Source organism: Thamnophis elegans, chromosome 11, assembly GCF_009769535.1.
Source record: "Thamnophis elegans isolate rThaEle1 chromosome 11, rThaEle1.pri, whole genome shotgun sequence".
Lineage (NCBI taxonomy): Eukaryota > Metazoa > Chordata > Lepidosauria > Squamata > Colubridae > Thamnophis > Thamnophis elegans.
The window spans coordinates 43,946,035-43,959,876 of record NC_045551.1 but is presented as its reverse complement, the minus strand read 5'-3'; the positions used below and the strand labels follow the sequence as shown (position 1 = coordinate 43,959,876).

General features: G+C 38.0%; 1 protein-coding gene across 1 annotated transcript in view; it reads right to left on the bottom strand.

The window, feature by feature from the left end:
- UBAC2 (UBA domain containing 2) overlaps positions 1-13,842 on the bottom strand; it is an 87,104-nt gene that overhangs the window by 53,682 nt on the left and 19,580 nt on the right. The gene's annotated exons all lie outside the window — the stretch shown is intronic.

Here is a 13,842-nt window from a genome sequence, read left to right as displayed (position 1 = left end):
CCTTACAGCCTCCCACAAGCCACAGAGAACCCAGAAGGAACTGATATGATTGCGATTCTCCTACACTTCTTGCCAAAGTTGTTGCTTGTGGGAAGCTTGCAGGGAGAAAGTCAAGGGAGAAATGATCCAGTCCTTCTGCACTCATACTGAGCCATCCATTTCTGCACTCCCTTGCTCCTTTTCCCCACCTGGCAACAGTCATTTACCTGCTGGTAGGGTGGGCCGGAAAAGGAAAGGATGATTTCCAGTACTCCCTGCCAGTTTCTCACAAGGAAACTCAATGGGAAAGAGGACAGAAAGTCAGAAGTCACTCCCACTCCCACTGTTTTTTTTTCTATTTTTTAAAATCCGCCCTATTATCATTGTTTCTCAGTGCAGGCAAAAAAAATATCTCTAAAATGATAACCAAATATATAGCAGGTTGCATAGTTATCATTAATACTATATTTAAGATCTGTCCATAAATTCAAGTTACTATGATAATGAGTAGTAGTTGGTTTAACAACACATTAACTTTCCTGTTAAGCTGCTCATAGGAAAAAGCAGTAATTGGGACAAAAAAATCTGATGGCACAGTAAAACTTTACTGACATATTTCATGAAGGGAGTGTTTATTCTAATGTAATAAAAAGTTGTAGATTGTACCTAAATTTGGTTGCTCAAGAACAAAAATAGGACAGTTGTCTTCGCAGGTGTAGCCCTGCAGCAGGAAACAAAGGAACAGAAATCAATGCAGTTGTTACTTCTCCTTGCATTTCCCTCTCATTTATTGTCAGCGGTGCTGCCAGTATCTAAACATCTGTTCTCAATTAGAAAGGCCAATACTACGTTGAAGAAAGTATCATTTACAATTAATGCTATGTATAATCTTTTATGGATGTTTGAACTACCATATTTTTCGGAGTATAAGACGCACCAAGGTTTTAAAGAGGCAAATTTTTTAAAAAGTTTTTGCGCTCTGCAGACCTCCCAAAAATGGCTCATTCCCCCCCCCCCGCCAAAAGGCATGAATAGCCTTTTGGAGGCTTGTAGAGTGCACCTGAGGGCTGGGGGGGGGGGGGCAAAAAGGAGCAAAAAAATGGCCCATTTTCACAAAAGCGGGCCCATTTTTTTTTTCAAAAAAGGGGCATGCATAGCTTTTAAGAGGTTTATAGAGTGCTTCTGGGGGCCGAGGGGGCAAAATAGAGCAAAAAACGGCCTGTTTTTTTGCTCATTTCTGCCCCCACCCCAGCCCCCAGGAGCACTCTGCAAGGCTCCTAAAGGCTATGCACAGCCATTTTGGTGAAGGGGGCGGGGTTTCGGGAGGCAAAAAATGCTGTATTCAGTGTATAAAGCACAACCAGATTTCCAGCCTCTTTTTTGAAGGGAAAAAGTGCATCTTACACTCCAAAATATACAGTACTTACAGTTGAAATTTTCATGTCAAAAACTGTCTGAAAAAAGCTGTAATGATATCTGTTATCAGGCCCATAGATTTAAAAAGTATTCAGCAAAATAAATCATCTAACAGTTTTTTAAAAATTATCTTCATGCTCATTATTTTTCTGAATGTCAATGATCATAACCTATTCTTTGTTTTGGAAAAAAAAAGGAAACCTAAAAACTAAGTCAGTTAGACTTAGTAGCAGTGAGATATAACTTTATAAAGCCAATGCTCATCTTGCCTCATCTACAGTATATGGAGAAGAAATCAGCATCTTACTCTTGCTCCTTTAAAAAAAAACTACCTCAAAAATAATTTTTATTTAGCAATTTCTTGTCAGAACTGGAGAAATGTCCATTGGCACTGAGTTCAGACAAACAGCATAAAAACTAGCCAAATGATACATATTTAACATATGTATAATTACAATATTTCTTTTTAAGTATTTCTATTACTTGGAAATGCCCTTTGTTATTACCATTAAGATAGGTAACCGTGTTTATAAATGTAAATAAAATGTAGTGGCTTAGGCTTCAGCCATTTGCCTACTATTCACTTTCTTGCTAATGCTAGCAAAGAATTAGACTATTTAAATCATATCACAATGTATCAAGGAATGCAAAATGCTGATATCTGAAAGCGGTATTTTATAACTATCCCTTACGGTTTCTTTATGCATGAAAAAGGAAGGAAGTCTATTGACAAAGCCTGTCAGAAAGGAGATGGCCTGAAAAACAGAAAAACCAAATATAGACATATAATTGGCAAAACATCAGCAGAATGCTCAGCTGTGCTCAATGAACCATAACTACAGACAAGTTAATAATCAGCACAGTAGTACTGATTACTAAGTGTGCAATAATCATTAATCCCAGCTGACTAGCAGTTAAATCTGCATTTATTTTGATCTAACAGTCTGCAGTTCATGAACTGCTCCCAGTTTCTGTGTGGCTCCATCACTAATTGTACATCTAAATTTGATAGCAAATGTTAATGTTTTTCCTATTTGGGGATCATGGAACATAAAATTAACAGGCACATTAAGCCTCTGAAGCTTAATACAGGTATTCCTCAACTTAAGACCACAATTGAGCCCAGAATTTTCCTTGCTAAGCAAGATAGTTGTTAACTGAGCTCTGCCTCATTTTATGACCTTTCTTGCCCCAGTTGTTAAGTGAATCACTGCAGTTGTTAAATTGGTAACATGGCTATTAAATGAATCTGGCTCCCCATTGACTTTACTTGTCAGAAGGTTGGAAAAGAAGGTGAACACATGACCCTGGGACACTGCAACCATCATAAAGGTGCATCAGTTGCCAAGTATCCAAATTTTGATCACATGACCGTGGGAATGCTACATTGATTTAAGTGTGGAAAACAGTCATAAGTCATTTTTTTTCAGTACCATTGAAGCTTTTCACTAAATGAATGGCTTCAAGTCAAGGACTGCCTGTGCACATTTTGCATATAAAAAATAAAGCCCACAATTCCCTGCCACACTTCCCACCCAGGTGAAAATTTTATTCTCTACAGTGGTAACATCAAATTATCAGTCATATATCTCTGCAGCAGAGAAATCGCTCATCTCAAAAATAGAAGGATTTTTTCAAATGAAAAATGTTAATTATGCTTTTGATGGTCCAAGAAACATTTCCTCTTCTCTTTTTTTATAGGAGAAGAAATCTCTTCTAATTTCCACTCTGCCGTTTTATTCCTTAAAAATATTGTATTATTGTACCTTTTACAAATATGTACCTGATTTAACTGTAGTATATACCATATGGCACAAATAACTAATTATATGATCTGCAGTAATCAAAATCATGCAAGACTACTGACTACTTACAAAACTAGCTCCATGACGTAACTAAGCTTTAAGCTGTTTGTTGTGGCTGAAATACACCAGTATTTCACATCAAAATGTTCTGAAACGAAGATATGCTCAAATCATAAATCAACTTTAGTCAATCCAGTTAAGAACATAATCACGGAAAAAGTGAAGAATCTTAGGTTATTTCTAAATGATACCTGCTTAAGATGGGTTCATCAGAATTGTTTGGACAACCCTTAAGGCAGCGGTTCTCAACCTGTGGGTCACGACCCCTTTGGGGGTCGAACGACCCTTTCACAGGGGTCACTTAAGACCATCGGAAAACACATATGTTTGAAAAAATAATTATATGGTTGGGGGGGGTCATCACAACTTGAGGAACTGTATTAAATGGTCGCGGCATTAGGAAAGTTGAGACCCACTGCCTTAAGGTCTGCAGAAATAATTTTATAAAGAACTTCAGAAAAACAATTAAATAAAAGGAACACATCACCAGCAGCCAAAATACTGAAAAAGTAGTCAATGACCATATTTACCAAACAGAACCGTACTGAGTCGTCTTCTCCCAGTGAGTTAACTCACCTCATGAGTTGGCGGCACACAAGTCAGGAGCATATTACAGCTATCCTGACAGCCATTTTCTCAGGTCTCCCAGCCTCTGCAAAGGAAATTAATATTTCCTTTTAAGAGGGGTTTTGCTTTTTCTGAAGTGAAAAAAAAAAGAACGTTGTTGTAGCTAGTACTTGGCGGAAAAAGATAGCGGGAGTGCATTCAACCTATCCAACCGTTTTTCATCTTGTGAGATTTAAGTGAAAAAAATTCAAATTGTGTCAGAAATGGAAGATCTAAACAGGCCACATTTTTGCAGAGTTTCTCCAGGAATTTGCACAATCATAGGGAGGACATCAAGTCAGTTCTTTGAATTCCACTTTTAATTTGCTCCAGATAAACACAGGTCTGCTGCGATTAAAACCAAAACTTTCTCTGGATTCTCTGAATTAATCTGTTCTTCCTATTCATATGACATGTTGCCCCTATCATCCCATGACCTAGTTCAGCACATATGATCACTAAGGATCCAGGATACAAAAGTTGATTGCTGAGATTAGAGAAAACCAAAGACTTACAATGCTTCAACATTTTCTTTGGGGTATATATGTACGGGTGTGCATGAGACATGAATTTCACATATGTTCTCCTCATACAACTACAAATTAGCGTTTTAACTAAATAGGTTAAATAGGGCCCCTCAAAACCTATAGAAAACTAGATGGCACAGATTGGAGATCCTTTAAATAGTCTGCCATAATAGATTATGTGGTAGGTATAGCAATAGGATGTGGTTTGACTTTCAAATCTTTTCTGAGAACTGCAAACAGATTGTGTCCCAAGTATCATTTATAAGGAGATATTAATCTGCAGCAAACAAGAAAAGGAAGTGAATTTGTTCTGTCACAGCTCTGTGGCAGTAAACCTTTGGGGCTTGGCATGTCAAAAATTCAGAAAATGTCAGCTTGACTCTGCTAGAGTGTCAGTCTGCCTGTCTCTTCCACACATGTCTATCTGTCTCTTTCACACATGCATCCAAAGTAAAGAAACAATTCTTTACATATTCATTTATTTAAAGGAAATCGAGTCCATTCCACGATCTGCCACAGACCATGTACTTTCAGGTGGGTTCTCTTTCTCTTAACAGGCCCAAAGCCTACTTGAGGTAGCTTCAGGTCGCAAGAAGCTTTTGTTCTTGAAGCTACTTTGCCGAATGCTCTTCCATGGCTTCTGCAGCTTCTGAAAACTGTGAAATCACAAAATTGCACAAGATAGCAATAACATTGCTATCTTGTGCAATTTTTGAAGGCATTAGAGGCTGGATGAAAATATGGTCCTCTTGTGTTATTTTGTGAGAATACACCTCATTTTTCAGTGGCCTCCGCAGCCTCTGCAAATCGTCCAAGAACAGGGGCATGCTTTCAAGAATAGACACTGTTGGGGGTCATCTAAAACCTTCTGGCATGTCAACTTTGATACACTTGTCATAGGTTTGCCATTACTGGTATAAAGCAATTGGTATACCACATTTTTGATTCAATCACATCATTCCTTGTCAGTTCTAACTGGGCTATGGCACTATAATGATGGAGGTCAAACAGAACTACATATCAGTTTGGTACAATAACAAAATTTGAGATACATTTTTGTTGGAGATAGCCATTTTGAAAATAGAATTCAAAACCAAGACTAAATGGGAATGGTACTAGTAGCCTGTCAGGATTTGCATAACACATAACTCTTGTACTTCATTCATGAGAACTACATTATAGGAGAAAGAAGATGCATAGTGTCAAGCCAACATGTCAATATGTTGGCTTGTACAATATGCTAGACCAGGTCCCATAAACCTAGCATTCAAAGATTTACAAGTTAAGCTTGATTTGTAATAAATTTTGCCTAACCCAATATGTGATGTTTTTGTAGTATAGCTTATTTGTTTGAACACAAATCAATGTTTTCTGTGTATTCAATGCAAAAATAGATTAATTCAGTAAGCAAATCAAAATTATTCAAATAAGATTTATTTCCCCATTCTAAGTAAGAATCCAAAGAGTATCTGAACCAATAGATGTTTAATGTCGGCTTGAACACAACCAGGAAAGATTTCATCACCTCTCTTAGTAATAGAATTCATCCTGATGAACTGCTATCAGTTCATCAGTTCATATGTCCTTAAAATTCAGTTTGAATCTACTGACTTATAACTAGACTTATAACTGTTAATTATTCTGTGTCTTATATGCTGATGGCAGACTACAGGACAAAACCTTCTTCTATAGGATGACCATTCGAGTATTTGAAAAGTGCTATGATATCCATCCCCTCTCAAGCTCAAATGTAAACATTCACAATTCCTTCAATCATCCTCCCTACTAGCATTTGCATTTGGGTTTGCAGGCTACGGGTCATCCTTATCGCCTCCTTTTTTGTAACTCTTGCTTTTGTCTCAATTCTTTCAAAAGTGTGGTTTTCAGAACACAACGCAACACTCAAGATGGAGTTTAACCAACACAAATTAAGTGGAACAGTTGTTTCTTGAGGCTTGGAAACAGTATCACTCATGCAGTTTAAGAGTCCATTTGGTTTTATGACAGCCATGTCACACTATATTACTGTAATTTTACTGAGAAACACAGATATGCCTGAAGTGCATTAGCTGCGCCTATCAGGGAATAGAACTGGTTTTGTGAGACTACAAAAATAAAAGAGCAGTACATCAACCATATCTAACAAACAAAAGCCAATTAATCCCCTCTTGCCATTTATTTATTTATTTATTTATTCATTTAGCCACCTATCTGACTTCTGTGACTCTGGGTGGTTACAAAGAAACACAAAAAACATGGATTTTTTTTTAAAAATCCCAAAACATAAATAAATAAATAAAATAAAATAAAGCTATTTTAAAAAGCCATAAAAAGATGAACTCCGGGAAAGCGCCATCCATTTCCGTAAAAGAACAATCCTTTGCAGGTTCTACTGCACCAACATTACCAAATCCACAGGCCAGATGACCAAGCCATACATGCAGGCCCTTTTGGAAGGCCAACAAGGTTGGGGCTAATCTAACGTCAGGACTGATGATGTTCCAGAGAGTGGATGTTATGGCAGAAAACTGGGCTGCATCAGATGACATTACTCTGTGGATAGGACCCATAAAATGTCCTTTCTGCTGGATGTGTTGGGAAGGGTAAATATGATTAGGGAAAGACGGTCTCTCGAAAATGCTGGCCCCATGTCATATTGGGTCATGCAGCACCTTGAATTGAATCTATAAGTCAGCTAGTAACTAAGAGCCAAGGTGGCGCAGTGGTTAAATGCAGCACTGCAGGCTACTGCTAGATCAGCAGTTCAGCGGTTCAAATCTCACCGGCTCAGGGTTGACTCAGCCTTCCATCCTTCCGAGGTGGGTAAAATGAGGACCCAGATTGTTGGGGGCAATATGCTGACTCTCTGTAAACCGCTTAGAGAGGCCTGAAAGGCCTATGAAGCGGTATATAAGTCTACTGCTATTGCTATTGCTATTGCTATTAATGCAGCACACAGAGCAGGGATGTAATGATGCTGATCGAGGTGCTCACATGCCTCCTCCACCACCACATTCTGCATCATCTGAAGTTTCCAGATTGTCTTCAAGGGCAACCCCATGTAGATACTTGACACTCACCTATTATCACCAGCTTTAGCAGTCTTGGATAGACACAAAAGCACAAATAAGTAATATCTGCTACATCAAAATTAGTGATACACAAGGAAAAATCAGTGCTATTAGCAAAGTCAATAGCAGGTACTGAACAGTAGAGGGCAATAGTGCTACATTTATATTTATACCAGATAAATTACAACATTACTACACCAGAATTGTTTATGAAAGAAATTTGCTCCCAATTGACATTCTAGTAGCATGGGCCTGGACATTAAGCTAAGACTCTAGTATTGGCGTTTTTCTTTAATCAAATGTTAGCAATAGGAAAATCTGGATGTATATTTCTACGGAGGTTGTAATAGCAGGTACTGAACAGTAGAGGGCAATAGTGCTACATTTATATTTATACCAGATAAATTACAACATTGCTACACAGGAATTGTTTATGAATTTTTTTTGCTCCCAATTAACTTTCTAGTAGCATGGGCATGAACATTAAGCTAAGACTCTAGTATTGGCGTTTTTCTTTAATCAAATATTAGCAATAGGAAAATCTGGGTGTATATTTCTACAGCGGTTGTAATAACAGGTACTGAACAGTAGAGGGCAATAGTGCTACATTTATATTTATACCAGATAAATTACAACATTACTACACAGGAATTGTTTATGAATTTTTTTTGCTCCCAACTGACTTTCTAGTAGCATGAGCATGGACATTAAGCTAAGACTCTGGTATTGGAGTTTTTCTTTAATCAAATATTAGCAATAGGAAAATCTGGATGTATATTTCTACAGAAGTTGTAATTAAAAAACCTGCATGGACTAAATTACTACCTTTTAAAATATACTCTAGAATAGAATAGAATAGAATAGAATAGAATAGAATTCTTTATTGGCCAAGTGTGATTGGACACACAAGGAATTTGTCTGACAGACATCAACAAAACTTGATTTTTTTTAAAAAAAGTTTATTTTATTTATTTATTAAAGCTGTTTGTTGCCTATCTCACGGCATGGCGATTCTTTCAAAAGTTTAACAATTGATATTAGCAAGTAGATAAGTTGTGGAAAAATGCATTAAAAATTCTATCTGGTAAATATTGTTGTAAGTTGTAAACTTTCTTACTCCCTAAAAACAAAAGCGTAAAATAATGAATAGACTGGAATACTGCCTTATTAAAATCAAGAATAAATTAAGTTATATTTTGCTCATTCATACATTCACACCTACAATATTTTTAAAATTATTAAATAAAGGCAATAATTTCTTAAGAAAAAATGTCATTGGCTATATTTTGGATGCATGCTCTGATTGGTTGTAACTGCCAAAAATATATTAGCTAAAGCAGTGTTTCTCAACCTTGGCAACTTGAAGATGTCTGGACTTCAACTCCCAGAATTCTGGGAGTTGAAGTCCGGACATCTTCAAGTTGCCAAGGTTGAGAAACACTGAGCTAAAGAGACAATTTTAACAATATTCACATGTCACACTAAGACATGGCTTGCTTTATACAACTCACTACATCAAGATCAAGAAAATCAAATGGTACCTTAAATTAATATACAATATATAAATTAATTTAAGCTATCATTCGGTTTAATAAGTCCGGTATCATGCTAAAGAAACCAAATGAGATCTCAACGTTTTGAACTTTTCTGGGTCCAACCTTCGTTTCCCCACAAAATGCAACTCCAGATTTAACTAAAATTGGTCATGCAGATCAGATTCACATCTAGTTTTAGTTATGCATTTATACAAGTAGTCTTCAACTTACAACCATTCATTTAGCGCCCGTTTGAAGTTGCAATAGCTCTGAAAAAAATTATTTATGACTAGTTTTCCCATTTACAATCCTTGCAGCATCCCCATGGTCATGGAATCAAAATTTAAGCACTTAGCAACTGGCAAGTATTTGTGGCAGTTGCGCTATCCCAGGGTCATGTGATCATCATTTGTAACCTTCCCAGCCTGCTCCCGAAAGCAAAGTCAATGGGGGAAGCAAGATTCACTTAATGACCACATGATTTACTTCATAACTACAATGATTTGCTTAACAATTTTAGCAAAAAATAAAATACAGCAAAGCTCAATTAACATGTCTTATTTAACAACAAAATTTTTGGGTTCGATTGTAGTCATACTTGGAGGACTACCTGTAGATGATTTACACTGGGAACTGGACAAGGCTGTTTTTGAGTGTCATATTTTTAATATTTTAGCGGTTTCAATTCCAGTGGGCGAATGGCATTTTGAAGGCTCCAGATCCAGCTGACTGAATTTGCCAGGAGACAATAAGGAATTATTATTCAGTCTCCTGTACATTCAGCCACAGGGTATCTAAAGGCTCTTTTAAAATCATTATTGAACACATGATAGAAAAGAGAGATTCAAATCCAACTAAATTCTATTACAAAAGAGACATTTGGATCTAGGTTTGGGCTACCAGTAGAATGCTTCTTAATCATTCAAAATTACAGCAGCTCTGACTGACTAGCAGTTACGACCAGGGGTGAGATCCTACCAGTTTAACAACCAGTTCGCTGAGCGTGTGCGCGCTTTGCCCGCACCTTCCGCATTATTGCTGGGGAAGAAAACAGCTGAGGCGCAGCAATCCACTCTGCCGTACCCATCAATTGGGATTCAGAAAAGGGAATGTAGGTGAATATAATGCAGAGGATGGGGGTGAGCAAGCCCAGCTGAAAGTTGGAGCGAACTGGTTTGCTCCCAGCTGATAGTTGGAGCCACTGGTTTGCCCAAACCGGTCTGAACCGGTAGAATCCCAGCCCTGGTTATGACTATTCCTTGAAGTTACAAATGTTGCAGCATCCTTAAAGTCACATGATCAAATTTTGGGTGCTTGGCAAAATTTGGCTTCTTGGCCTCCCCACATTTCGAACACAATATGTGTTTCAACTCCGCCCAACATCTCCCTGCTCCATTCTGCCCTTCTGGCTGCCCTGTACTCTGCTTCCTCCTTCTCCTTGCTACTGCTGATAGACTTATAGACTTATATACCACTTCACAGTAATTTGCAACCCTCTCTAAGCTGTTTACACAGTCAGTATATTGCCCCCAACAATTTGGGTCATCACTTTACCAATATCGGAAGGATGAGTGAATCAACCTTGAGGCTTGAAATGTCGAACTGCTGGCAGTCGGCAGGCAGCAGAATTAGCCTGCAATACTGCATTCTAACCACTGTGCCACCACAGGTCTGATGAGGCGTGTATAGGCAAGGCAGCTGTGTGAGGCCATGTGAGGGATGGTATTGGGGAGGCCTTGGGAAGGGTCAACAGCTGACTCGGACAGGAACCCATCATCAGCAATGAGAGGAAAACGACAGCAAAGGGGTGGCAGGGCAGCAAAGGGCATGATAACCAAAAGGGCAGAGATGGGGGGGCAGATAGGCTGGTAGGGGAAGTTGAAGTGGGAATGACGGAGCAGGAGAAACATGACATCCTCTCCTAATGTTCACAACCAGGAACTGTCCTCACTAATCAGTTGTTATTTTGCCTAACAACTGCTTCATTAGCAACAGAAATTCTGCTCCCAATTAGGGTCATTAAGAAAGAACTACCTGTACAACTTATTCTGGATGAGATTGATTTTTCTTTGCAGAAAGGAAAGAGGGGGTCTGGTAATGATTCTGGATTTCCATTGCACCTGGATGCTAAAGTAAATAAAACATGTAGCTGGGAATAGGAGGGGCTTATGTTTGTTTGTTTTTTTAAAAAAACTTTAACTTTATGGTGTTTCTTTAACTTTACATACTGGGGGAATCTGTATTCATTTTTTAAAAATTTATTCTTATGAAGCATGGTTAGATATGCTGGTTTTGTTCTTAATTGCTGTGTGCTTCACCTGATGATGTCCATGTATACAGATGTTGTTTGATGAACACATTGGCAATGAAGAAACCACAGAATTGACAAGCATCAACAATTATTTTCCTGCTTCATTTTGATTTTGTAAGTCATACAGTCCAGCTGTTTTCTTCCTTACTGTTTCCAACTTTGTTATTTTATTTTTTTAGCTTTTTGTTTTATTTTTACCCCTGAGCCTTGGCTCTGTTCAAGCTATTTCTCATGCAGCCTATAGCTGCAGAGCTCTCATACAGCCATTTTGTGTCCCAGCTTCTTGCCCGATGCGGCTGTTTGATTGGTAGCTGGGTTGCTGAGACGATAGGGGACGCAAAGATAGCGGGGAGAGAAAAGAGCACGGGTGCTTACAATCTGTCAGGCTTTTCACTGCTTCTCGGGTTGGATGGCATTCAAGATGCTACTGAAGAAGAACTGAGGATCTTTCAAAGTACTAATGGCATTTATGATGTGGCTAAATTAAGCATGCTGGGCATCCAGTTACTAACGTTGCCATGCAGGAAAAGAAAAGCCAAATCTGCAAAGAGAATCAATGGGAACAGGAAATATAAGAAGCAATGAACATGGAAAGCTCAATACAGTGAAAGATGTAATGAATCAACTATAAACTAATATCTTAGATATCAGTGAATTGAAATGGACTGGAATTTGATATTTTCAGTACAAGATCACTGTGATTACTGCTCGGGATACAAAAAGCAGAAAAGTAACAACGCTATTTTCATAGTCAGGAAGAATAAAACGAAGAAAGCATTTGAGTAAAATGCAATGAGTGACCGAATAATAACTAATTCTGTCAGCAGCCTCTTAATAGGATGGATATCTGAGTTTATTCTCCAACCATTAATGCAGAAATTTAATGGGGTTGGGCCTCAGGTTCAGAATGACAATAACAGCTCATAGGAACAAGATGAGTTGCTTGAGGTTTAAAATAGGAATGACAAGTGTAGTAGAGATATAGAATAGAAAGATGTAAAAATATAATGAAATTGGACTTTAAAGAAAATAGTATAGATACAGAGTGTCTAGAAAATAGATAAAATATAATTTTAATTAAGATTAATTTCTATTTTAGAACTAGAAATTAATGAAAACTTGTTCACACTATTTATAATTTACCATCTTTTTTATTATTTCCTTTTTTTGATGAGCTTTCCTTCTGTAAAATAAAAGTATTTCCCCAGCCATTGAAACGAGACACCCACCCTATTTCCAAGTTTGCAGTACTTTTTGTCTATTGAGCCTAGGTCAATCAGGTTATTGGCTGTTCAAAAAAGAATCTGCAAGAGAGGCCATCATCTCTATAAGCATCGTAGGGTAAATTACTTTATGTTGCCATTGCATGTGGTTTTCTCAATAAAATACAGGAATGGTTTAGTATTGTCTTCTCCCATACAAAATGAAATTATAGCATTGTTGTGTTCATTAAACAACAATCTGCTTCCAGCATCTTCCTATGCTGGTACTGTTAATATAGGAGCTAGTTGCTTTAGTTGGATAACTTGGATGATTTTCATGGCTTGAATTTCCTGCTGGGAGTAGACCAGTGGTGGGTTGCAGGTGGTACGCCCCAGTACGGGTGTACCAGAGCCTGCCCGGAGCACCGCGTACCGTTCCGGTACGGTGCTCTGGAGGGCCCACCCGCCCGTGCTCCTTACCTGTCTTTAAACTCTTTGGGACTTCCACGCATGCGCCTGTGCAACACTCCGCTGAGCAGCTGGAGCAGCGCGGAGGTTCGTGGAGGCGTCGCTGGACTAAGACGCATATGCATGCTGCGTGTGTTCATGTGGAAAATGCCGGGCCCCGTTGCAACCGAAGTAGACTTTCTTGATATACATTCCTGGCTTTTTTTCCTAATTTCCACCAGGAACACACACCAACCCCACACATGTTGTGATGATACAACGCAGATGGAGGGGGGGTTGTTATTCTGTAGAGATAGCCCAATGGTGCTTTTTTTGAAAGACAACTGGACTTTATTTCTTCTTGAACATGTTTCACTTCTCATCCAAGAAGCTTCTTCAGTTTTGTTTTTGGATGAAAAACGAAACATATTCAAAGAAAAAGTCCAGTTGCTTTTCAAAAAAGCATCTTTGGGGCAACCATGATCTGGATGACTGAGAATTTCTGTAGAAATTACTCTATAGGAATCCATTACTGCAATTACACTCATACATGGAAAAAGTTATTTGCAAATTATGGGCATCACTTCACTTACTTCCTATTGTCAGTCAGCAATCCTCCTATGTCTAGAAAAGGTTTCTTTCAATCACTACTGATTTATGCAGGAATTACTCCCTTAAATTTTAGAATTCTATTACTATAAAATTTTGTTCCATCTGAAATTCTTTATCTTTAATTGTTGTTTGTTTCACCAGTCACTAACCCTAATAAAATTCCTATACATTAGACATTAATTTGTAATTTATAAATTAAACTGAACTTATTTATATACTGTATACTAAGACAAGGAGGAAAGGGATGGCAATTCCTCTGTATTGACAGTTT